Source organism: Epinephelus moara, chromosome 18 (assembly GCF_006386435.1).
Source record: "Epinephelus moara isolate mb chromosome 18, YSFRI_EMoa_1.0, whole genome shotgun sequence".
Classification (NCBI taxonomy): domain Eukaryota; kingdom Metazoa; phylum Chordata; class Actinopteri; order Perciformes; family Serranidae; genus Epinephelus; species Epinephelus moara.
In genome coordinates this window covers 37,009,098-37,036,502 of record NC_065523.1, presented here as the reverse complement: position 1 = coordinate 37,036,502, position 27,405 = coordinate 37,009,098, and the positions used below count along the sequence as shown (strand labels likewise).

Genomic DNA, 27,405 nt, shown 5'->3' with positions numbered 1-27,405 from the left:
CTGCAGTGCGCACCGAGGGTTTTAATTTTTAGTGTTAAATCAAAAGTTAAACACTACTTATCAGCAACCAGATGTGTTTTTTCGTTTGTGAATATTTTTATCTTAATTCTAGGGTTGCAAGAAGCAAGACGGTGTCAGCGGAGTCTCCTTCATCACCTTCACATCATTGCTATTTAATAAACAACACAAGAAACTACCTTTTTGCCATAATTTGTAAGTTATTAACTTTTTTGGACTCGATTTAAAGTCGATCTGAGCTCCCAAGCTTCGATTTTCAAAAATGAAGTCGAAGGTCAGCCCTAGTACTTTGTTGCTGTGGTACCATATTTTGGGACCCATAACACATTTCTCAGAGGATAGATATGGAGTCCCTCAAGGGTGAGTCCTGGGTCCACTGCTGTTCATTTTGAACACATTATCTCAAGGCCACAAAACACAGACATACAGCTGATGTTGTCACAGTTACACTGATCCTTGTCCTCTGGAGACCTTAACATTATTAAATTAGAACTGTGCACTCCATTGAGTGCAGATCTCTCCGCCAGGTGGCAACACAGCTGCTGGAGCTAATCGTTGCCACTCTATGCAATACGCATGGCGCAGCTTCTCCCAGTGGAATTGTTTGTCTCAGCCAAGATGGCAGTGAAGCTAACAAAAACAGGGAATATTTTCCATCTCGTGTCATGCTAAACTTAAATAGATCATAACATATTGGATATGGAATTAATCTGCAGATGCTTCAGTTTAAAATGAGACCAAACTTTTTTATGGATGTCAGTTTTGGTGTCACGACGAAGGCCAAAACTCTGAGGAGTCACCAGTCAGTGATGTTAGAAAAAGATGACTAAAACAAGACTTTTCAACAATTGTGAATCACCGCTACCACAAGCGGTCCTTGAGCATACAGTCATAAGCGTGCATAGAAAATATTAGGTTGATTGGTTCAGTAGTATTTGAGATTAGCGTGGACAAAAAGATACACACACGATCACCAAACACGTGAAAAACTGGTTGAATTAATCATAAATATAAATAATTTTGTGTCCTACAACTTCTTGCAGCTCAATGAGGACGTAACCAAAATTCTTGTCATTAGTTTCAAAAGTCTGCAGCAAGTCCACATTTAGCCTCTGTCTGTCCCTGGAAAGCACCACACAGGTCAGAAATCTGGGTTTTATCCTTGATCCTGACCTTAATTTCAGAGCCACATCACCAGCAGCTCAGTACTACATCATTTTTATCACTGAGCTAGAGTGGGCTCTGATCGCACATTCAACATCTGAATGTGTGGACAGTGTTTCCATAAATGTTGATTAATGAGTCCTGCACTGACCATATCTGCACTGCAGGCTTCCCCCTCATAACTGGGTCACCTGATGAGAGAGTAATGGGTCTGTGGGACAGAGAGCCTCATAAATTATGCAGAGTGAGAGAACGGTGAAAGACAAAGAAAGAGGTAGATGTATGACCGTGACAAGCAGCTGGGGGAGTGCAGGAGAGATCGAGTGTCTGAGACTATAAACCATATTCTTTGTTGGTCTGCAATGAGTCGAAAAGCGACGGCTTTGTTATCTGCGAATAAACCAAACAACAAAATCAGGGCAGAGGTTTTGTGTCCCAGTGGTGCTATCCATCATGCTACAAAGCTGATTCACGGGTCGGAAACTGACAGCTCATTGTGTGCTGCAGGCCGCTGCAATACTTGGGTCTTTTTTCAGCACGTCAGCCTGCGTCTTCTTGAACCATTTAAAGCCACATGATGGACATCCACAGCCTGGGAGGTTTGGCTGGGGCACAACACAAATAGGTGGGGGCATTTCAGGTTAATACTGAATGCAAAACTGAGTCGTGCAATTGTCTGAGAAACAATCAGCTTCCTCAAATAACACATCGGAGCACAGCAAGGTGGAGAAGAGAAGTGATAATTGAGTTGATGCCTGAGCATCACCGGCGCAAACAGAAACTCACCTCCACCAGTTCAAATTAAATTACACCTGCTGCAAAAACTGGTTGAAACAACACATAGGCTATTTATAGTGAAGAAAGCAGTCAAAGTGAACTGTGGATCATTTTAGGGTCGACATCACAGTGACGTCAGTTTGTTAGCTGGAGGTAAACCTGCCACTCCTCCACAGGGCTGTAGGCTACATGGGAGTTGTTGTAGAGATGAATAAGGTTATGTGTATTAAGGGTTATCATGTCCACCTCATCAGAAACTGGGGAGGGATTAAGAGGAATATTGGATTTCTCTGGAACGCTAACTTTTTAGCACATTAGCTAACGTTAGCTTCCATAGCAAAACAAACAAGTGTGGTCCTCCTTTGTAAGATTGGCTTCCTGTGACATCATCCATCCACTGAGTGAGAGCATACGGGTCGGCCAGTCTGGTCCCGTTGGTCAGTGTTTACTTATTCAAGTAACACTGGCGGTCCCGGAGAGTGAGTGACCTGACATGGTGCGTTGGTAAATTCAGTCTGACGCTCTACACTAAAATGAGAGCCCTGTTGGTGGAAGAAACGGAGCGTTATATTTCTACATGAATGAACCAACGGTTAAGTTAATCACACATTCACTCCGCTCGGCGCTCTGCTGCTCCGTCTCCACAGACAGAGTGTCCAGAGTGCGCTCTGACACTCTGAGAGAGTATTTCTGAATTCACTACTCGCATCATCTTCCTCCATTGTCTAAAACAAACCAACAGAACTTGCTACGCAGGGCTAACCTCAGGAGAAGTTACCACCGCACATGACATAGACATAGACACATCTAATTGTGATGAAATTTGTTGCCAACTTTTTTCATAATCAATTTCACTCCATTTAATCGATTAGTTGTTGCAGAACTACGTGAAATGTGATAATTCACACACTAAGATGGTAAACAGGGAAAACATTGTATTGCATTCCATGTCCTCAGAAATGAATGCCACAAGTCTGCAAAATGTAATTATGCACATGGACGATGGAGGCAGTTTATCAGGCCAGCAGCACACTCTTAACAACCACGGCCGCAGTGGCAGAACTTTTTTACAATGGCATGATGCCACTTATTTGGCCATGCCTTCAACACTAAGTGGAGTAATCTCCATTTACATCTTACAAAATCAAAACTTATCAAGGAAGATATTCCAGCGTCGGCTACGGATGATTCAGACCTGAATTGCCCTGAAGTGGACGTACTCTCTAATCCTCCAGGAACACACGAAGTATTCAGGCAATGTGAAGAATGCAGCTTATATCACAGCTGCTCGGCTAAATGTACCCGCTGATAGAAGCAGCATATCATTAGCCTCACTGGAACATTTTATGCTGCATTTTCTTTTAATTTGTCACCCATCTGTTGCTCAGCTATGACAGACCTGAGTATTAAATTAACTTTACAAACAAGTGTTTCTAGTGAACTGACCTCAAACTCTCAGTTACCATTTATATAAAGTGGGATATTTATAGATAAGAAAGGATGTGGAAGTTGCTCTCTCTGTAATGAATGTGAAAACCACTGAGTATAAAACACTGGCAGCTAACCGAGCTTCTACCACCATCTCCTACCACTCTGTTACTTAGTGCACTTGACATTTGGCCTCACAACCCCATTATGCACTTGAGTGTGTCTGGCCAGCTATAACTAATAGGCATTATACATTAAAGAGCTGTGGGCAGTTCAAGTGTGATAGTTCAGATCCTGCCTCATTTTCAGTTAGATGCCCGTTCAGAGGATTTCATGGTGACCTACAGCCCACCACTTTGAACTGCCCGTGTAAAGCCCCGACACGGCAGGAGCATTTTTAAAGATTCTGTCCAGATGGAGCGTGAAGAACTGCTCCCTTCATCTCTCTCCTGCTCCCACCCCATGCTCTCCTCATCCTCCGCCCCCACCGCTGCGTGTCCTACCTAATGAGGCGCTCCGCTTCAGCATGTGGGTGTCTTATAGTGAGTCTCAGCAGCCTCGGGCGCCAATCTGGATGCTTGTAACACTGTCAAACCCTCAGCGTGCTGCGGATTTCACTCTGTCTCTCTGGCTGATGCCTGCACACGGCTCCAACATGCAGACACATACAAGCACATACAGCGTCAGCACACACACACACACACACACACACACACACTCCTCATATCTCGCCCACAGCTCTTTAAGAAGATAAATAATTGCTTCCCTTACATTGCATTTCCATGTAGGGAATCCTCTTTGTACAGTCCATGATAAGACAAAGATACTATCGCCCTTAACTGGTGAGGTATGTGGACTGTCAACAAACTGATATGAGTCTTTATAAAGCTTTGGTTTATCTCAGCTGTTTCACCGTGTGGTATCGATCTTTTCATCTAACTCTCAACACAAACACAATTAAATGCATCTCCCAAAATATTCTTTAAAATCTATTATAAACTTTTTATCTCTCAGTCCTTATTAAAAGCCACATGTTGTAAGCATCGTCTTGCCTCCAATATTCATGTAAGCACAACAGTTTATGTTAAAGGTATAGTTCGTGTTCCAACAGTAGATCATGTCAGTCGGCATGCCTCAAGTATGGAGAAGCAGACAGGAATACCGCCACAGAAGCTAAGCAACATACTGCTGTGGACGGGGAAAACAGCAAAACATATGCACAAAAAATCTGTAATTTTCAACTGAAATTGTTGCACATTTAAAAGTAAATACGATTTCATGTTGTGTCAATCACATCATGAGACGTATGTCATTAAAGTCTGTCATAAAAGAACAGGTGCATTTTTTTGCATCCGCCAAAAGTCTAGAGAAAGTTGTTCGACATGAAGAAAATGTGGTGTAACCTGCAGGACACATTCATCTACAACAAGGGAGAGGAACAAGACACAGTATCATTTCATAACTCAGAGAGCCTACTTTTAGTACATCAGTCATATTCAGGTGCATGATGATGATGAGGAGGAGTTATGGAGGTTGAGAGCCGCACACAGACAGAACGAAAGTGTGGAGACAGACGAAGGGCAGCTCAGCCCTGTAAGGTAGTTGTGGTGCCAAATGCAAGACACATGGGCAACAAGTGGGGACAACTAGGAGGTACCTCCAGTGGAGAGAAGCAAGAGAGCAAATGTGTCTCTCCATTTCGTCTCATTTTGCAAATTTTTGCAATCAATAGAAAAATAGAAAACATCAGACTCTGTGAAAGTTTTCTGTGCATAACACTTTTTATCCAATGACGGACACAGATTTTCTGTGCAAAGACCATAAGTGTACGCTATATTGAGACTGTTTTCGCCACTTCACGTCACTGTCAGACGGCTGTTTCTCACGGGGAACTGAAGCCATGATATCACTTTCTTCAAGGCCAGACTCCATTGAGAAAAACACTAATTTAACACCACTGAGCACAGCAGCTGCTGGTCTTCTGCTGCCTTGATCAGTTAATTAATTTGTGTTACTGTGTGACTTAGGTGTATAAAAGGGTTAGATCAAACTGCAAACTTTATTTCATTTCTACAGGCTTCACTTCGTTTGTGTTTTGATGAAGGATGGGTACCGAAACTCGGTACTAAATTAGCCCTGGGGCTAAATGATCAAAGACCATAGTATTTATAAGCGCTAACGGTATCGGTTCTCCTCTGCGCTGTGTGCCGGCGCTGAACTCCTCCACATACACACACACACACACCGACGCGACACAGTAACTGGTGAACAGCCGAGCAGTCACGGTGGAAACGAAGTGAAGATAACTCGAAAATTACTCGAGTTGACGGCAGCTACACTTGTTACTGTAAGTGACATTAACCCTTGGCGAGTAAGAAGCCAATACTTCATCAATACATGTGTTCAGCAAGCACGAACATGTAAACATGTAGACCAACAGCTCCAGTGTTCAGCGAGCTTAAATTACTTTATTTATGTTATTTTTCTGAATGCAGTCTGGTGACATTGACAAGAGCTGAACGGCCTCCTTGTAGGAAAGCGCTCCAAAATGGGGGTGTGCTGACCTTCATCTTTGTAATACACTGACTATGGATAAGTATCTCATACAACGCCACCTCATAAGACCTGAACTATCCCTTTAAAGATGAAAGATGTCACTGAAAATCTATTTTAAAACGGGTTCCTGAGTGTCAGCCACACATCTTCTTCCCTGATGCCAACTTAATCACTATTTTTAACCCTGTTAAGTGAAGCTGCCGATGGATTGAGGAGAGAGGAAGAAAGCTGGTGAACACAGGCAGCAGCAGGAGCAGCATGTTTCTAAAGTTAGAGAGAGCCGGGGCCAAATAGGTGGCAGCAGTGATGAAGATGATGACAGTGATGCTGATAAGTGGTGGTGGTGGTGGTGGTGGGCCTGAGCTGCAGCTACCAACTTTAATAAAAGCAACCAGACTAAACGGGCCTCTTTGTGCCTTGAGTGACAGACAGAGTGTCCCACAGCAATTTGTCTCTGAAACAGTCGGGTCATATTAACTCTGTGCTGCTGGCATGGACTGTTGTTGTTAGTGGGGTGTCCACTGGTGGGGATGCATCATAAGTCAGCCATGAATGACTTGTTGTTCACTGTGTGGTCTCAACTGCTTATAAAGCAGCTATTTTAGTTGCAGACTGTAGTTTGATTTGCACCACCAGTCTTGCATGTGTACAAGAATATATCCAGAAATGTTGGACTCCATTACACATTTATTCCTTTTATACTGTTTTCATCTTTGACAGGACATTCTTGCCTCCCGTCTCTATCCCCAAAATGTAAACTTTTAAAGTTTGAATTATTATCGAAGCAGGTTGTGTGTTTGTACAATAGTAACTTCATTTCCCTCCGGCATGCATTAATTGGAATAAATAGTCCAGAGGTTTGAGTGGCTTGTCAGAGTTCTTGTTGTGCTGGAAGTAGAGATGGATTTCGTAATGACACGTTGTCAGAAAGTTCACAAAATAATTGGTTGTTTAGCAGGAATAAGCAGTAATGAATATGTCTTACCTTTCACAGCTTGCAGGGTGTAGAGTTCACAGATATAAAATATTCAGTTTTGCAAACAGGATGCATACGATTAGCACAAATCTGTGCATCTAGTAGTCTCAGAAGTTGGTGTTTCCTTCATTATTCAGAGCCCAAACTGACCATAAATTCACACAGTGAGAGGTGGGAAAGACTTTTGCCTAGCAGGTGTGGGTAACTGGGGCAGACCAGAGCGTGGCGCTGCAGACTCCTGTCATTAAAGGGGAGCTACACCCTTTTCTCAAAATCCATGTGTGTCATTCCTATGGCCTAAGAAATTCCAAAAATATTCATAGAAATGAACAAGTCTTTCCCAAAGTGCTAAAACTCATTTTGCAGATGAAGGCCAGGGGGGCCTCTGACACTTTGGACCCTCGGGCTTGTGCTTGGTGGGCCGTTCAGTAATCCATTATGTTCGTAGCGTGGCAATTCTGTGAGAAACATGTCTCTCTAAAAAGTCAACTTTTCATGGTGTCAGAAAAACAGCTGTTTTCAGCTTTGTGACGATGCGTTTTCCAGCTGATCCAAGAGGGTTTTTAAAGATTTTTTTAGCTCAAGAAGTAGGAGAATTTTCTCAACACATAAAGGAACACTTCATCCTTCAGTTTATCACAAACACTCAACAGCATCTCATCTGGAGATACACTATATGGACACAGGTATTCGGACGCCTGACCATTACACCAACAGGGACTGTAGTGACATTGTATTCAAATACATCTTCTTTGATATGGAGTTGATCCCCCTTTTGCAGCTATAACAGCTTCCACTTTTCTTGAACGTCTTTCCACAAGTTTTTGGAGTGTTTCTGTGTGAATATGTGCCCATTCATTCTTGTAGCAGTCATGAGGTCAGGCACTGATGGACTGCTGGACGAGAAGGCCCGGCTCACAATCTCTGTTCCAGTTCATCCCAAAGGTGCTCGATGGGGTTGAGGTCAAGGCTCATCAAACCATGTCTTTACAGTCCTTGCTCTGTGCACTGGGGCACCATCATGTTGGGATAGACTGTCCTTCACTGGAGATGAGGGGCCGAGCCCAAACCCTGAAAAACAGCCCCATACCATTATACCTCCTCTACCAAACTTCACAGTTCTCACAGCATCCGCCAAACCCAGACTCGCCTATCTGACTGCCAAACAGAGAAGCGTGATTCGTCACTCCACAGAACACGTTTCCACTGCTCCACAGTCCAGTGTCGGTGTGCTTTAAACCACTCTATCTGATGCTTGGCATTGGACTTGTTGATGTGAGGCTTGCATGCAGCTGCTCAGCCATGGAAACCCGTCATGAAGCTCCTGCCGCACAGTTTTTGTGCCAATAGAAACTTGGAACTCTTGAGCTGCGGAATCAGCAGAGCATTGGCGACTTTTACGTACCGTGCGCCTTAGCAGTCGTTGACCCCGCTCTGTGATTTTACATGGTCTTCCACTTCATGGCTAAGTGGCTGTTGTTCCTAAATGCTTCCACTTTCTATTAACATCACTTACAGCTGACTGTGGAATATCCAGCAGGGATGAGATTTCATGAACCGTCTTTTGCAAAGGTGGCGTCCTATCACAGTCGTGCTTGAAGTCACTGAGCTCTTCAGAACGCCCCATTTTGAATCACAAATGTTTGCAAATAGAGACTGCATGGCTAGGTGCTTGATTTTATACACCTGCGGCAACGGGTCTGATTGAAACACCTGAATTCAATAATTAACAGGTGTGGCCAAATACTTTTGTCCATATAGTGTACATGGTTTTTATTGGACAAGAAGGGGATAGAAAAATATAATCTGAAAAACAACTAAAGCTTTCAGATGAGTGGAGTAGAAGGTGCAACATTTACCTCTGAGATGTAGTGGAGTAGAAATATCAAGGGGCATAAAATGGAAATACATAAGTACAAGTATCATAAATTTCAGTACAATACTTGAGTAAATGTACTGAGTTACATATCACACTGAACAGCCTCCACAACAAGTAAATGTCTTGCATTTAATTTGTCACATAAAGGAAACTACAGCAGTATTATCAGCAAAATGTACCCAGGACCAAATGTATTGATCATGCAGGATAGTACTTTACCAAGTTTATGGATGATTTAACTTTAAGCAGCATATTTAGTGTTGTGGCTGTTTGAGAATTTGAACTACTACGATATACTACAGGTAGTTAAATCAATACAAAAGCATCATATTTATAAGCTCATCACATGTTTTGTGTGTAAAATCTTAATCTAAAAGTAGCAACTGAAACTGTCCCTCTAGAATATAGTAGAATGGGAAGTCACAAAAAATCCTGTCTCAGCTCTTCAACTTGTGCATTGCAGTTTAGTCCTTTTTTGCCTCTTCTTATGTCGTTGGCTGCTTTACAGTCGTTCACGTTTCCAGACTGGCTGCAGCGTGTGTGTTTATGGCATCCCAGATGGTTCTGGTAATCCATGGTTTCTGGTTGTGGAACGATTTAACTGTTGTTTCTGGTACAGTTGCTTCTGTTGATGATGGTGTCCTGGAACCTGCTCCAGACTCTGATTGGCTCTGTCTCTTGCGTCACTGGGTCATGCTTCATAGTTTGTTCACATATCTTGACCTCAACAAGATGGAAATACTTCAGTGAAAGTCTACAAAAATTTGTAGGCAGGTAGTGTACGGTGTGGTTTTAGAGCTTTTTGCTTCAAAGAACGACAAACAATCTGCGCAGTGAGACTGAACCAAAACAGTGAAGTGGTTGCAAAACCCCAACAAATAGCATAAATCAGTCTCACAGAGATGCTTTAAAATTGTGTAGAGTTCAGTGCAATCAGGTGATAATTTGTGGATTCATTGCAAGTGGCAGCCTCCAGGGCTGAAATATGATCCAACAGGGAAGTGCCAAAAACTGCAGTTCCTCTAATGACCACTTGAGGCTGGCTCCAACAGCGAGTTAATTCCTATAGATTCCCATGATAAAATGCTGAACTTTACAGCAGAAATAAACCTGTTTACAGCCTGGTACAAAAACAGTGGTCTAAATAGCGAATTTGAAAATTTGTGACAAGTGTACAGGGGGTGAATTTTAATATAGCTAATCTTTTTAAATTTTATTAAGGCTTAAAGTTGCACTTAAATATGGTGGGACCTGTACAGAATCTTAATAGATTGTTAACAGATTGGCAAATTAGTTTTGTTCTCTGATTGAATTTTCCAAGATTTTTTTTAAAGTATTCATGGTTGAATAAAATATCTGATTCAAAGTTTCTACTAAAATCCACTAAGTAGTTCATTTATCCCGCTTTAGGTAATTTTAGGTTTATTTTTGTTCAAAAACAATTGTTATCATAAATGAATATTGTGTATCACATTACGAGCAGAAGAAAAAAAACATTCTGCAGATTTTCATTTTGAATCACAGCTGAAAACAACTGCTAAAAGCCAACGTTGCTCCGCCACTGCTCGAACCCAGGCTCTAAGGAAGGTTGCTCCTGCTACGTCCAATTTTTCCCAGTGGCCATTTTCAGTATTGCAGTGAAAAACTCCCCTGCAGCCTGAAAGGCATTTTCCCCTTAGCCCACCATTATAAAAGAGACATCTGAAAAACTGTTGACATTACACCTCGAATTGCAAACAAGGTCAATTATGACTCTTTACATTTTGAATTTTTGTTCCATGGAGGTTTTATATTTGTAAAACTTTCCTGTAGCCAAGAAAAATTATTTAAAACACACTACTGCACATATTCAGTGAGTCACATACCCTGGAAGTCAACCTGTTAGAAACATTTTTTGGTGTATGCGCCAGGTGAGACACTCCATTAGAATAAATATGGGCGCCATCTTGGCATCTGCTATCTTATTATTATACATCTATGTTCCTCTCCTCCAAATATGGTCACCTCTGGCTCCAAAAAACAAAGGAAAGCGACGGCTGAACTCAAGGCTTCAGTACTAAAGTCCACAAACCAATGGGTGACGTCATGGTAGCTACGTCCATTATTTTATATGGACTACGAGTGACCCCTCTCACATTACACACTGATATTGTAACGACTTTTACTGTAAAAAAAATGATTTTAGACACTTCAGTGTTGGCTGGTGGGTTTAAATATTAAGTCCCAGTCTGAGCAGGGCTGTGTCGTCAGCCTAATTTGCCAAATGTGATTTATTTTCATGCAGGTTTGCTACCTGTCACTTACATTACTTTGCACTGTCATCGGATGGAAACGAGCCTCCCTGTCACCAGCCTGGAGTCGCCTCCATTTACATCTCATTACGAAACGATCGCCGCTCTACCTCCATGTTCTCTGCTCCAGGACCCCATCTGGTGTGTTCACAATAACATGCATCATTTCCCCCCCGTGCCTGAGGGGGTTTATAGCAAGCCTACATGACCAAGGGACCACTCCGCTGTGTAAATGGGTGGGGGTGATAATAGCCAACTGCAGCAGGGAATCAAATCACATGAGATGGAATTTATTTTCCAATCACAATAAAAGAGGGGAACACCTGCTGTCGCCCCCCCGCCTCCTCTCTGTGATATCTGCAGAGCCTCGCCCCCACATGCTGTTATGTTTATGGTCTGTCAGTGATGGCATTTGTCCATACATCAACACATTCCTTATGAAGCAGCACATCTCTATGATAAAACAGAGAGACCTGAGAGAGGAGACGGAGTTATGAAACAAATTCCTGAAGAGAAATAGTTGAATTAAATGAGACTCTTGAGGAAACCACTCCTTGTGTTTTATGTGTCGGCACTTGAGCTGCTACAAATAGTCAGATATCTGAGTGATTCTGTTTGATGGCGTCTTTACTTTCTTCCAATAGTCCCGTCCAATTTAAGCTGAAGTTTGCATCGGTCATGTTTGCATACTGTCACTTTATAGTACGTAAGTGTTCAGTTTCTGTCACATATCCACACCTGGACTTGTATCTACAGATTATTAAAAGTACTGTACAAACAACACTGAGTGTTAACACCGACAGACATGATGTAATAGGGATGATCTTGTTTAAAAACTACGAGCTTTGTCGAGTGTTAAACTGGCAGCATTAGCACAGGATCAAGTGGGAGGTGCAGACAAAGGAGAAAGCACAGTGTAGGAATGTGGTCCTTTGTTGTCGAGCTGATTAATGATTTGCCCCCGTAGACCACAGCTGGAGCTCCTGGCATAATGATACAGGGGCATATGGGGGGTTGCGAATGGAGAGCTGTGCGGGGATTGTGTGTGTTGGTAATAAGTGGGGGGTTAAGGTGTGTTTAAATGATGATATTGGACATTAGGGTTGTGTGCTCCTGTGCCTGATTTTGTCTCCTCCAGTCTAGACTCTTTGTGCGATGGATGTTGTGTGTGTGGCTGCGAGGTTTAGAGGTTATTCTCTTAGCTTTTACTGAAAGGAATAGGTTGACATTTTTGGTGTTAGATGAGAGGATGAATTAATCTCACATCTGTAGAGTAAATATGAAGCTTAAGAGCAAATTTACAATAACTTCCAGGTAGAAAACCCCTGCATCATGTGCATACAGTACAACCTTACCATTACTCTTTCAAAATAAAAGCACTACATTGGCACAACACTGAGAATTTACGTTTTTCTTCAACAAACACACATGGTTGGGTTTAGCATGAAAAAAAAAAGGGTTTGGCTTTTGAATCTTATGGGCCGTGAACACCGCTGTCTTGGGTGAAAGTTGGTGATAGTTGGACCCATCCACCACCTCTCCTGCCTGCCCCAGTCAGACGCCACCTTAACTTTCATCTTTCTCCCACCATGTTTTCCCCTGACGCCACCAGGTGCTGTTAAACTATAAGGGCGACCGGCCGCGTATCATGCTGACGTTAAAGGACGCCTTTTTTTGTTGGTTCCTGGCGCCACAAGTCACTGCCCAAGTGCCGGATTTCAACAACTTCGGAGTGAGACAAGCTCATTGTTGCTGGTTGCAACAGTGTGACATTTTCATGGTGCGATTATTGTCTCAGAAAATATCACGGTGGTACAGAATTATTATCTGTATCAGTCAGAATGACCCTTAAAGGAATGAAAACAGAGGGGCTTTTTTTTTGTCAAACAAAAGTTTTGTTATTATAATTGAAAATTGAAACCATTTTTAATGGTTTAAGTTTGTGTAAAAAGTTTCCCTTTTGAAAATAACTAAAATAAAGGTGAAATTTTCCATCTAGATTTTTTTTTGAAAATATCGTAGCTAAGCAAATATTCATGGTGTGATAACCGTACACTTTCATATCATGATATACCTTGAAAAAGGTATATCACTGCAGCCCTAAACAGCACTGAGGAAACGCTGCCCTAACTGATTAGCCTTAAGCCACCTTAAGAAATTAATATCAATTTAAGTGTACGCCATATTTAGAATACTTTACCTTTTCATTAGACAGCCATTTCTGACAGGGAGCTGAAGCCTTTATCTCAAAGCCACCAGACTCCATTGACAAAAACAGTCATTTTACTTTACTGAACAGCGGAGTTGCTGTTGTGGAGCTGCTTTTTTTTTAGGCGGCTAAAATACGTTTGTTGCAGCCCTGTCCATAGTGGTACATGTCTTAGGCTTCTGTGCCGGTAGATTTGGTTTATTAAAGCGGTTAGCAAAGCAACACAGTGCATAAAATAAGCACAACAGAAACTTTAGATGGGTCAGGCCACAGTATTTAGCTATATCTGTTTAAATGTGACTAACAGCTGAAAATGACAACTAAAATAGTTGCCTGTTTTTTGCCCACGAGTGACTGTTAGCAGCTGGTTAGCTTAGCTTAGTGGAAAGACTGGAAACAGTGGGAACAGCTAGCCTTCCTTTGTCCAAAGACCAAAGACCAGTAATGCACAATAGTTACATATATGAAAAATTTACTTCACAATTTTCTTGGCCCAAAATAATTGCTACTGACAATATAATCATGATAATCACCCAAGTAAGACTCTAAAGTGGCGCTAAAACATACTGGAATCAGCTCAAGAAACTTTCACAGATAGGACACACATCTTTTTTAAATGAATTTCCTTTTTAGTGAATCAAAAGTCAAAAAGACGGGCTTTCAACTATTTAAAATGGCATCAGATATTTCAATATGAAATTTTTGAGGTTGGTGCATATACAGCCTGTTCTTGCAGAGTCTCTTATTATGAGTTGCCCACAGCCTAGTTGCCAAAAGAAAATGTTGGCATTGAACCTTTTTTGCAAACCACGAATAATACATTTGCATGTTCCTTACAAATCATGAACGTTTCTAAAGATTTTTAGACACAAAAACTAGTTTTTAATCATTTATTCCTAACCATAACCAAGTGTATTTTTGTGCCTTATCCTAACCACATAAAACTTCAACTTTCAACATGTCCGCTCAACAATATTTTGCATATGTAATGTAACCGTGGTTTGCAGAAACGTACACTTCCAACATTTTTTCTGGCAATTTTGTTGTTGCCCGGCAGCCTCTTTGGGTGCTGCTGAAGCCGGAAATTGACGACCATCACCACCTTATTGTGACTGTTTTCATCGCGATCCGCCATAAAACCATATATCCTCCTAGTCCTACTTAAAACAAATGCCTAAGCTAAAGTAATCATTAAACAGCTGAAATATTTAATTTCATCTACATACAATAAGTTGTGTTTGATAACATCCAGTTTGAAATAAATGAATGAATGAATGAACACATTGGAACATTACGCATCTTTAAAGTGTTTTATTCTTAACACATCTGTGCCTCAGGCTCGTCGTCTCAACTTCAAACTCATCACATGTGGCCAAACTTCTCGCATGAATGCTCATCTGATGTTTAACTGACTCTGAATTGATCATGTGAATTATTTAAATGAGGCATGCAGTAAAGGTAAAGGAAGTCACCCAGCTGTACGGGGGTCCTGTGGATGCTTGTATTCATGCATACATGCAGCGCACATTTACAGTATACAAGCATGACTGGACTTGTATGAACGAGTTAATGTGTTAATGCATACAGTACATATAACTTCCATCCCATTGACTAAATGTGTTTTGTGTGCATGAGGTTTCCGTGGTAACAACAAAATCACAAGGCTAGCAATGCTCAGCAAGACGTCTTTTGTATCCAACTGCCCTCTTTTTCTTTCTCTTGCCCTCCTGTATCCTTCAATCCTATAAATATATCCTACATCCTCCTCTCTGACTTTTATCTTTCCTTCAGTGAAGGGCAGAGTTTGGGGGGGTTTCCATCGTAGATGTGAGGACGGTGCGATCAGCCAGAGAGGGGGATGGACAGAGAGATGGAGCAGGGTATATGGCCGCGAGGAGAGTAGACCCATGGGACACAGATCCAATGTGCTGTAAACCATAACGGCCCCATAACAGGCAGATTTCTCATTTCCACAATGCTCAGGCCATATCTCATCTGCGCCTTGACAATCCCACAGAGACCTATACGAGGCAGGACAGCTCACTCAGCACTGGAGGAGGGGAAGTTGGACTGAGTGAGGTGGTAATTTGGAAGGAAGGAAGGGGAATGGCGATGAATGTCAGGGACTGATTATTTAGGGACAGGGCCCAAAAAACTGAGATTTGATTCCCCTCCGACTCGAGGATTAGGATTGTGAGCATTAACTGATTTTTACATTTGAGCCGTGTGGATTTCCTTTTCTTGATCAACGATTTCACCACCACAAGAAAAGAAGCCACTGGCAGTTATCAGTGTTCTTTCCCTCTTTTCTTGATGTATTATTGTTCATAAATTATAGATCAGACACTGTGTGCACATAAAAAAGGCTAGTGGCTATTAATGTCTCTGAGGTAATGCTATATTAATGAGGAGTGGGCAGGGCAGAAGCCACCAGCAGCTTGGCAAGCAGAAATGCCTGATGGTAGCCTCTTGATTCATTGAGCACCTCTGGCTCTGTGAGCTACAGGAGTCAACCTGTCCTCCTGTTATTGTGTGCTTTATAAAAGGAGATAACACAGTGTGTTGGGAATGATGAGGTCCATCATTTTTCTTTAATGTGTCATGTTTTTTTCAAATTTCCGTAGCTCATCCAGTGACTTAAAGGGGCAATTCGTTTCTCAGTCTAGATTCTTTTGGTGATCAAGTGTTGGAGATATCGGCCGTAGAGATGTCGGCCTTCTCTCCAATATAATGGCTCTAGATTGCAATCGGCTTAAATTAGTATTATTATGTTTTGTTTTGTTTTTAAACTCAACAGCAATATCTCTTTCCAGAAACCATGACCCAGTTACTCAGGATCTATTTTCTTTCTACTGAACTACACACACCAATCGTATCACCACACAGGAGGAGGCACGTGTCTATTCCTAGCTCACCTAGCACCGCTGAGCTAGCTAACATTAGAGCTCAGCCAAGGAAGACGCCATTAATGTTTACATCTTGCGCTGTCAAGAGCATGAGCCTGTCGTCCATGAGTAGATGCACATTTCCTTCTGCGTGTTGTTAAGGTTGGTGGGTGTAGAAAGACAAAGATTTAAGATCAAGGTTACATTAAGGAGCAATCACACCGAGATGAAACGCCAGAAACGCGACGCCATTGTTTTCCTATGATATGGCACGTCTGACCGGCGTTCAAGCGTCTTTTTAGACGGGCGTTTTTGTAGACGCTTCTTTTTAAACGCACATTTTTAGACGCGTGTAGACGCTGAAAAGTTAAAATATTTTCAACTTTTTGAGCGTCAGATGGCAGTAGCTAGCGCGCATTGAATAAGCACTTCCAGCGTTTCAAGCGTCTTTGAAGCGTCCGCGTCTCTAGCGTCTCATTTCTGTGTGATCGCCCCCTTAAGGTAATATGTATGTCGTGTAGGTTACTATCAGAGTTAGCAGGTACCATGTCAACCTCTTTGTAGTAAAACTAAAAGAAATATTTTTTTTAAGGTCAAACAAACTAAACTGTGGCCGAATAAATCAAATTTTTTTTTTTTTAACCAATTAAAACATAAAACCAAACTTCTCAGAAAAATGACAAAAATGTCTGCCACTGAATATATTTTGAAGCCTCGAATTTGGTATTTTGGCCATTGCCATCAATGCTCCAGCAGTCACACCCTTAATTATGCATAATTTTAAGCAATAATAGCATGTGAATGGATGAGTTATATAAAAAGTCAACTCCCACACAGCTGTCATGAGCAGGAACTTTAAAGACCAAAACCATTTTTGTACCAGGCTGTAACCATCTTTATTTCTGCTGTTAAGTTGTGCATTTTAACATGGGAATCAATGGGGACTGAAGGTGCTGACACACCAGGCGGACGGTCGGCTGCTGGCCAATGTCGGGCCGTCAGTGAGCATCTGTCGCCCTAGTTTTTGCGGTGGGTCCTGCACCGTTGGCACTCGTCAGACCCCTATCGGCGGCTTTTTGGCTGATTGAACATGTTGAATCGGTGGCGGAGCTTGTCAGTGAGAGAGATCACTCTCATTGGCTGTTCAGGTTTTATTTCCTCGCCCCTGTAGCCACCGCTAGCTTCCCAGCTAGCCCCGGCTCTCCGTTTGGATCCAAACAGAGAGCCGGAGCTAGCTGGCACCGGCTAGCGGAGCGTTAGCATGACCGGAGGGAAGCGCAGCCAGTTAGCCTCCGCTAGTCTCTGAGCTAGCCCCGGCTTTCCGTTTGGATCCAACCGGAGCACCGAGCCCTGGTTTGTTATTCAGGTTAAAGTGGGAAGAAGCAGCGGGTTTATCGGGCAGCTGAGTGAAGTGGAGCCTGAGGAGGAAACACCGGGACCGTCTGGATGTAATAGTCCGTGGAGGTGCTGCGGTGCTCGGCTGCACAGATAGGAAACCCCTCGGCTGACAGGATGTACCACTCTCTGTGAAAAAACTTTTTCTTCTTCTTCTTTTTTGTTTATAACCGCGGTAGGCAACCGCTACTTTCTTTATCTCATGCATTCCTCGGACTTCCGGTTTCCCTTTTTGAGTTATTTCCTCTCACGCAGGCGCAGAACGTACGTGCTAATTGGCTGTCGGATGTAGTCTTTGTAGTGTGTTCAAATGCAACTGACACAGGGCGACGTGAGGCGACGTGAGGCGACGTGAGGCGACGTGAGACGACGTAACCGTTGACTTTCATCGCCGCTAGTTCTTTGATGTCGGTTTGGTGTGTCCGCACCTTGACACTTGGAGCCAGCCTCAAGTGGTCATCAGAGGAACTGCAGTTTGGCAACACTGGCTTCATTTTTCAGCCTTGGAGGTTGCAGCTTGGTGCCAGTTCCTCCAGTGGTTGTTGAGATATTTCAAGCTGGACCACAGTGATGGATCAGCCAACGAGCACTGCCATCCAAAGAACCGTGCAGCCGAGCATGACCTAAACTCTTTCATCCAGTATAGATACATCCTCATCTTTTGTCATTACTGCTATAAACACTGGTCTCCTCTCTGCGGCTGTCAGCATTGCATTGCCTCCACCCTCCACACAGGAGTAGTGCGTCAGAACTGGCATAGTTTTAAATAGCAGGGTGTGTGCCCTCAGCAGTCTCACAGCAGAAGATGATGTATTGTTTTAATAGCTAATTCTGCCTCCTCTATATCTCCCCATGACCACGGATGTTTTGACACACTGTTCCGTCTCAGCTCCATCTTTCATCCTGCACGACTCCAAACTTTCATTCACCTTCAGCGCTGACACATTTCACTGTAGGTACACATGCACTGACCGTCCAGCAAGTCTGGCCACCCTCTGCGTCTCTGTTCCCAGCTCTGCCCTGTGATGTTACATGTGCTCCAGGAGTGTGAGATCAATAGCCATGTATCATTAACCCACATCCAGGGTGTGCTGAGCTGGAGGCAGGCAGCCAAGCAGCCTTACACACACACACACACACACACACACACACACACACACACACACACACACAGACACACACTGACATGTGCTGCCTTCTTTTTTCCCCCTAGTCTGCAGCATCCCTCCTTCTTTCCTCCAATGTTTGGGTCAGGTTCATGTCCTCTATGTCCATTCACGAAGAGGAGAGGAAAGAGGGAAGTGTGGAGAAGAGGGGGGAGAGCGGAGGGAGGAGTGGATGGATGGAGGGAGATAAGGGGAGGGATGGACAGAGGGAGAAAGAAGGGGAGGGATGGAGAGGGAAAACAAGCTTTGAATACAAATGAGCTGACACACATAATGCATGCCCTCCCTTCCTCTCTCTCTCTTGCTCTCGATCACTGTCTCTCTCTCTCTCTCTCTCTCACACACACACACACACGCATGCACTCTTACTCCCTCACACACATGTTCTTGCACTCTCCCCCTCTCCTCCGTGTCTCCTCATTGGACCGAGCGCTGCTCAGGAGGTAATTTCAGCCACTTAATTTATTAGTCATCGCTGGTTGTTGGAACAAGCTAATTAAAAGGAGTGTGCGTGTAAAGTGTGTGTGTGTATGTGTGGAAGATTTTGGAGACGCTGCCGCCGTCTCTCACGCTTCACTGTGGACCAGGAAGGAGCAGGGCAGAGTAGAGGGAAGAGAGAAGAAGAGGAGGAAGAGAGGAGAGACAGACAGCCGGGTGGAAGGAGATTTTCACACCACTTTACCATCATCTGATCTGACATGGCCACCGCATAGGAATCTGGTGCCACGGCAACCGTCAGCTCGGCGACGAGGTATCAGGGGTAAGGAGGGAGGGAAGGATGAATGGATGGACGGATGGCAGGTTTCCTCCCGTCTCCTTCGTGCCGGGGTGATTTGAACTGCCTGGGGTGCCGTAACGGAGCAGTCGTGTTGTGGAAGTCACTGTTTTGCATTTTCTGCTTTAAGTGGATGTGTTGTGATGTGCTTCTTCCCCGGGTCTTTGAGTGTGTGCCTGTGGGTGTGTGTTGTGGTGGGGGGGAGTGTCTCTCTGTGTGTTTTGCGGTGGTATTCCCCAAACAGAAGCCCTAATTATCCAGCACTGGGTAAATCCTATTATGGATTTACGCTCCTTCTTGACTTTGTCCTATTAATAGCAGGCAGGGAATGCCGTGTAGTAAAAGGAGTGGGATGTTTGTTGTTTGTTCGTGACTCCTCTCAGGTGTCGGGATAGGTGTATTGTTTGTGGTTGTAGCCCGTGTGTGCACAAGAAGTACGGCTGCCTGCACTGCATGTAAAATAGACGCCTGAGTATGATGAAGCATGGGGTCTGAGTTGAAGGAAATCGGTGTGACAATGTCAGGGCAAAAATGCCCACACTGAACACACACATACACACACAAAAAAAAACCCAAAGCAGCATGAGAGCTGAGGGATGTGAGGCTCTGCTCAGATCAACAGTGACAGCACTGGGCTGCAGGTAAATGGTAAAAAGATAATTTCCATCACTGGAAACACTGAAAAATGCTCTGCAGTCAAAGTCTTAAATATTTAGTTTATGAGAGAGTTATCTGTGTGGATGTCGCACACACATACAGGAGACTGACAGTTGGTATTTTAACGCTGCATCGCTGCTGCACCTTCTCTCATGTTGCTGCTGCATGGATGTGGATTTATGCATTAAAGGAAACGGGAAGAGCATTGTTTGTCAAGGCAGAAATAACTGTAAAATCAAGCACGATCCAGATCCCAATTAGCCTTCGTGTGTGTGTGTTTGTGTGTGTGTGCGTGCTGACATGCACAGTGTACTGCATGTCCTGGGGCAGGGTGGTGGACTGCAGAGGCAGGAGAGAGGACATATGGCTGCCTGGGTCTCTACCCTTTTGACTGGAGTCCTCAGGAGGCAGCAGGGGATTTAAATGTCCTGCTCTCCACGATGTGTGTGTGTATGTGCATCAGTTAGTGTGTGTGTGACTGTGCTAATTCAACTTTCCCCTCTGCAGCTCGCTTTGCTCCTCTCATCTCCACCATTTTGATTTCAGTTCCCTCATGTTTTTATTCTGATTGGTGTGTTGTGTGTGTGTGTGTGTGTGAGTGATTGTCTCCTTAGCTTTAGTCTCCGTCTTTCTTTGTTCAGCACATCAAACTACACACAGCTGTCTCATCCAGCAGCGTCTGTCGCTGTTGACAGGTTGGTTTGATTCTCTCTGATTGATAGATTGATTATCAGATTAGGCCCCTTTTGGCTTGGCCCCCACTAATCAGATCAAAACCAGCTGGACCGCCTCTTCCTTCCACATAGTCACTCACACATCAGTGCATTTACAGCAGCATTTGGCAGTAACGTGTTACTTATGTTGCAGTAATGTGATTACGTCTCAGCAGCTGATATCGGTTTGTCTCTCTGTGCTCAGCGGACTAACTGGACCAGGATCTGTTACCTTAGAGCAGGGGTTGGAGATGCAAGTAGTGCATTCAGCCTCCACCTATATAGGGCAAATGGAACTTCCAGGAATTAACCTGTCCCTTTTAACCTTAGCTATAAGGACGGGACTTCTGAAGTGCTGCCTGGAGCCACTTGACTAACATTAAGCCAACTGTTGATGGTCAGGAGGTCATCCTTATTTTGCCGCCAGTCATCAAATGCTTTGTCAGTGATTTCGGCGTCAGACACCAGCGGCAAAAGCCACCTTTTACAGAGTTATTATAGGCCGCCAGCAGCTGGACGGCACCTGTCGTGGCTATTTAATATGCAGATGGGTGGCATGAGTTCATATGTGGTGGCATGGCACCTGTTGCAGGGGTATAATACACCTGTGGATGGCGTCAGTTTGAAACATAGCCAGGAAAGACTTAATATAAAGAGCTGGAAAGTCCCTATAGGGTAGGCGTAAGGGGTGGCGGATGGGTCCAACAAATCCTGGTCTTTAACCTGAGAGGCCAGTGTTCACTTCCTGTTTTGATGTAGAGCTAAACCGTGATGTTTTTTTGTAAACCTAACCACACGCTTTTGTTGACGTCCCTGCAGTGGTTGCGACGTTCTGGAACGTCAAGCACCAAGCAAGTAATTTGTAGACATGAAAGTCGAGTGGCAAAGTGGTGATATGTGACCACTCAGGATGAGAAGGTGTTGGATGTTCCCAGGGTCCTTCATGGGGTTGGAAATTAGCACCAGCCACCAACCAAATACTGGTGAAATACGCAAGTGGCTGTGAGATTTGCTTCACTCACCAGCCAAAATAACAATGGTAATCTACTGAGATGAACAAAAAGTTAATCTTGAACCCTGGTCTAGTGTCTCTTGATATAAGCTAGCACTGTAAGAGATTGGTAGGGGCTGGCTAAACAGTAAAGATTGCAATAGAGCGAAGGGATATGGACATTTTAAATGCGGTTTGAATTAGGGCTGGGCAATATATCAGTTATATCAATATCGTGATATGAAATTAGATATTGTCTTAGATGTTCGATGCCGTAACGTAATAAGTGTTGTCTTCCTGGTGTTAACAGCTGCGTTACAGTGCTGCATGATGTCATTTTCTGATCTTACCAGACTGTTCTATTATTTGCCTTTACACACTTAGTGGTTATATCCACATCACTGATTGTTATTTATCAAAAATCTCATCTCAGCGCCAGTAGTCAACCCTACAACCACTATAGTCTCAATATTGATATTGAAGTATTTGGTCAGAAGTATCAATGCAGTTGATTTTCTCCACATCACCCAGTCCAACTTTGGATGGTAAAAATGTGTTAAACCACTGTGGAGATATCAGTGTGTCTAAAGTCACGCTAAATTGTCTTGCCAAGAAATTTGAAGGTGCAGATTTCGAGAAGTATCAGTAGACTAAAAGCTGCTGGTGGGTGATTTTGACATTGATCCACAGAAACACATTGAACATTTGACCTAGGGAATAAACATTGCTGAGAACATAAAAGGTCATTAAATACCTCCAAGTCGTAAGCTAGCTTGTTAAGCCACAATGTCTTGTTTTCTATTTCTACACAGGTTTAAGGTCAAGTGTAAAGAATTTAGAAGCATCTATTGGCAGATATGTTATATAATATTTGTAACTATGTCTCTATTAGTTTAAAATCACCTGAAAATAAGAATCATTGTGTTTTTGTTACCTTACAGTGAGCCATTTATATCTACATACAGCACAGGTTGTCTTCCACGTCATCCACCATGTTGCTCTACAGTAGCCCAGTGCGGAGGAGCCAAACACTGGCTCTATATAGGGCCATTTGTGTTTTTGTGCCTGCCATTGTCATTCTCCGACACGCTTGGCTCACAGTAGAAGTTTCAGTTCTGCAACCTCACCCAGGGGCGGAAATCCCGGGGGGGACGGGGGGACATGACTCCCCCTTCAGTAAAGCTGTCCCCCCCTAGAATCATTTGAGACACAATTAATAATTTTTGAACACTGCAGTAGTATGTATTGAAAGCACAACGTAAGCGGTGCTCATTATAATCGCGCAATAATGTGCTATTTAAATCTTAAAAGATTTAGTCCCCCCCTCCCATTCCTAGTAGTGGTATATCCCACACTCTTTCCAACGGCCGGGGCTGCTTGGCAGCAGTATCAGTGTGTGGCTGGAACCGCTGCTCACATCGCGCATCGCAGGGTCAGATGTTCACTCACACAGACACAGTTTAACTTATACAAGTTACAACACATCCCATTTACTGTTACAACAAGCCCCAGGCCCAGGCTGATAATATAAACTGTCTGCAACATTTCTCCTGCATTGTTCAAAAGCCTACTCAATTACGAGTGCTGCTAAGCTAAAAGCTAATGATTAAGCTCAGAGTTTAGTGATAGAGAGGACAGGAGAGAAAAAAGAGGGAAAGGACAGGACAAGAGCAGTCAGTGGCGGAGCAATGGGTACCTGTCTGTAGGCTCTCCACCTGTCAGTGAGACAAACATCAAAGACGTGCAGACGAGGAGCGGTCATTACGCGCGACTATTACGCATGGTTGTGACGGAGCGCAGCGGCAGATCTCACAGCACACTGTTTATAAACCAGTTTACCAGTTTAATTGCAGGAAATGTTTAGTTTTAGTTTAGTTAGTATAGACATTCACTCTGCCTGTTGGAGAGATAGAAAGAAGATTAAAGTGTCAAATTGCGGTAAAAGATGCTGTATAAAAGACAGGCTACAACTTTTTTTCCTTGTCCCCCCCTGGAATTATTCTCTAAAATTTTACTGTTTATTGTCCCCCCCAACTATGAAATGGGATTTTCGCCCCTGACCTCACCGCTAGTTGGGGGCAGCAGAAATAAGCTGTAAACGCAACAGTTGACACATGATAGCCTTTTAAGTTGATATAATAAACCTGTGAGCAAACAGTTGTTTAATTACACGTCCAGCAGTTAAAGAGCAACATTATCATTTATTTTGAATCCTGTTTGTATCCACCTGGCGAATGCAAGTCAAGTATTCACCCTCTTTTAGCTCCGTTTTTGGTCTCTACCACAGACTGATCCACTGGCATGTGGGCCGTCCCTGTCTTGGGTTTTTGGAGCCAGAAGCAATGAGAAGTTACCATATTTGAATGAGAGGGTTCAACTGGGGAAGAACGAGGGAGGAATCTGACTCTTAAGGCTCATTTATATGCCCTTTATGTTTAAAAATATATACGTCTGTTTCAAACGTCAACATCACTGCCCTCATACTTCCATGGGTCCTCTATGTTAGCACAGATACAGCCAATAGATGGCACTAGAGAGCAGAGTCAAAGGTTTCTGACAACAACGAACATGATGATGCTGGAGGAAGTCATAATATTGTACCTTTAAACAGAGGCAGTGTTGTAGACTGCAGTGGTCTGTGCGGCCATTATATACATCCCGACATTCTCTTCACTGTTCTCACTATAGTTTTTTGAAACCCCCAGATGGTGCAGCTTGGACACATCATCAGTGATGAACCCAGGGTCAGAGGGTGTTCCGGGTCTTAGATCATCATGCACCCTCACCCAGGCGACCCAGACGTGGGTGATCACTCCCTGGCTTGTGTCCAAGCAGCGTGCTACACCATGGATCTGCCCTCTTGATCCACAGCCACCTGATGTTTCTGGTGGCTTTCCTCTCCTGCAACCCTCTGATGCCGAGGAGTGCCCTGGGAAACCTCTGCAGCCCACCTTGATTTGCGCACAGCGGGCCCTCCAACCACTCTCTTTACAGGCCTCTAAAAGCTTATGGTATTTGGCCGCCTTTTGCTCATGGGCCTCGTCCAGCCGGCCTTCCCAGGGGACGAAAATATTATAATATATTACTGTATATTAGCACAGTTGTTTAAATGTCTTCATCGTCTTCTACAGTCGTATCTGGCTTGAACTGCACTACAGTGCCTCTGTGATCTCAGATGTTGCTGCTCCGTTTCGTACGTATCTGGAAACTTCCAGAAAACATGCACAAATACGACAAAATGAACGCAGATTACAGACAGAAGGCTCTGTCCATCTTTGTATCTAACGCTGAGCATAAATAAGCCCTCAGATTATTGTAATGCCTCGCAGACGGCTTGTCAAGTAAAGAAATTAGCCATAGACACCAAAACAGTTTTTGTACCAGGCTGTAAACATGTTTATTTCTGCTGTAAAGTTGGGCATTTTAACATGGAGGTCTATCGGGACTGACTCACTCTTGGAGCCAGCCTCAAGTGGCCGTTTGAGATTTTTCAGCCCTGGTGGTTGCTGCTTGGTCTCTACGAACTCCTGAGGAAAGTATCTGTCTCTTTAGCTGCGAAATGCTCCACTATGTTCAGAAGTTAGTCTGACTCTTTCTGTCTGCTGTTTGGTGCTGAGCAGTTGGTATCTTCAGTTTTTTCTCTGAAAACAGCTTCATGCTGTGGCCAAAAATGACACTTAGGAGCAAAGAGAGAACCAAAAAAGTAAAGTGTGAGTTGGACAGATGAACAAGAGCTGAAGCTCAGTAAAAAGCTCTGTAAAGACGAGGAGAGCAGCAGATTCGGTTCTATAGGTTCATTACTATAAGCAACACCTTTGACACTGTCACATTGTTTTAACATTGTCGCCTGACACATTGTTATTCTAAAAATATTGATTATAGCGGCTTTAAACTCTGGAGATGAATATGTCTGGAAGAGCTTTGCTAGTAACAGCACCAAAGTAATAAGTCATTGATTACATTTTTTAAGTAACTTGCCCAAGTCTGATTTTAATGCTCCCGACCTCATACGAGGACAGTTACTTTAAGATCTGTAGAGGCCTCTAACTCAGTTTCCATGTTCTGCATACAGAGCAGCAGCCAGATTTTCTCATACTAATTAAGCTGCAAACTTGTCACCTAAATCAGCGCTCAGAACGCTTCCGAGAAAATTTCACTTACACCAAATGTGCGTGGGACAGCTCAGAAGTCTGCACACACCCCAGGAGAAAACAAGCTTTATAATTCCCATTGTTTAGGTGGAATCATCTCTGGTTTGGTGTCCCACTTATCTGTTATTAATCATCAAAAGCTTCCCCGCCTCATCTGTGGCCACCCGAGCGGTTTCTCCCATAACATAGTTTGATCTTCAGGAGATCTGCCACCACCAACCCACAGCTCAAGCGTGTACTAACTCAGCCGGTGGCCCAAACTGTGGGTGAGAGCCTCTTTGTGCTGCCTCCCACTGAGGGAATGAAACACAGAGTAACACTTCCCATCAGCCTCTAGTGGAGAAGAAACAGGAATGATTCCTCCCTCTGTCTCTCTGTTTTTCTTTCCCTCACTGTTGGTTTCCTTTACCTGGGGCTTCTGCTTGTTCACCCTGACAGCTACTTTTTTTTTTTTTTTTTTTTTTGACAAGTCTCACACACACTCGCCGTACACATGCACACACACAGAGTCCAACCAAGCCTCTCTAAAAGCAGTCTTGGTTGGCACATTGCGTTGTTCTGAGGGCTGCTAAGAGCTTGGCTTCATGCCTTATTCATCCCTCAGGCCTATTCTTTCCACCAGCGTAGAAGGAATTAGGAGGAGGAAAGCTCTCTAGCACATAACACACCACTCACCAGCAGAATAGAGGTCAACCTGACAACTTCTTAGAAACAAAAAAATCGTTTTTTTTTCTACCTCTCCTGTCCTCTCTGTATATTGAGTGTGTGTGTGTTTAAAACCTGTCCAACATGTCAAGTCTCTGAAGAGAGAGTTTCTGTTCTAAGTTCAGCAGTATGATGGATAAAAACCTGAAGACCAACACTAAACTTAGCCGTGAACTCTTACTTTTACGTTTGAGACTGTTTGCAAAGTGTAACACTGAGGATCGGTCGTGTGTATGTGTGTGTAACTGTTTGTCCACAGCCAGTCTCACATACTACTAGACCCATCAGCCTAAATACTTCTGAGCACATTTATGACTTTATGCTCAAGGGTCTCTTTTGGTTTTGGTGATGCACAGTTTTTTGCAAAACCTGTTTTATTGCATGTTTTATACAGACGCTTTTACTGTTAGTAAACAGTATGATGTTTTTTGTTGGGCGGGGCTTAGCTGGAGGCAAAACAGTTCTCCACAGACATTACCCAGCAAGCAATAGTCGTGATTTAAACGTATTGGCTATATTTAGCTCCGATTTAGTCTAGCTACATGTAACCCAAATCTAGCTGATTTAATTTTGAAATTGATTAAATGTAATTTTCACCATTGCAGATGGCGTGCGGTATGATATTCAATCACGTATGGAGAGTCAACAGTAATTTAAATATGTTTATCT

General features: G+C 43.4%; 1 protein-coding gene across 6 annotated transcripts in view; it reads left to right on the top strand.

The window, feature by feature from the left end:
• The window catches only part of plppr2a (phospholipid phosphatase related 2a), a 181,264-nt gene that overhangs the window by 69,343 nt on the left and 84,516 nt on the right, over positions 1-27,405 (top strand). For 2 of the 6 annotated variants that reach the window (XM_050069015.1, XM_050069019.1), the window contains exon 1: positions 18,950-19,495. The exons of 1 other annotated variant lie outside the window; for it this stretch is intronic. The gene's annotated coding sequence lies outside the window, so the exon portion shown is untranslated. Of the gene's footprint in view, positions 1-18,948; positions 19,505-27,405 lie in introns of those variants that run through there. 3 more of the 6 variants (XM_050069017.1, XM_050069016.1, XM_050069021.1) reach the window with 3 other exon arrangements.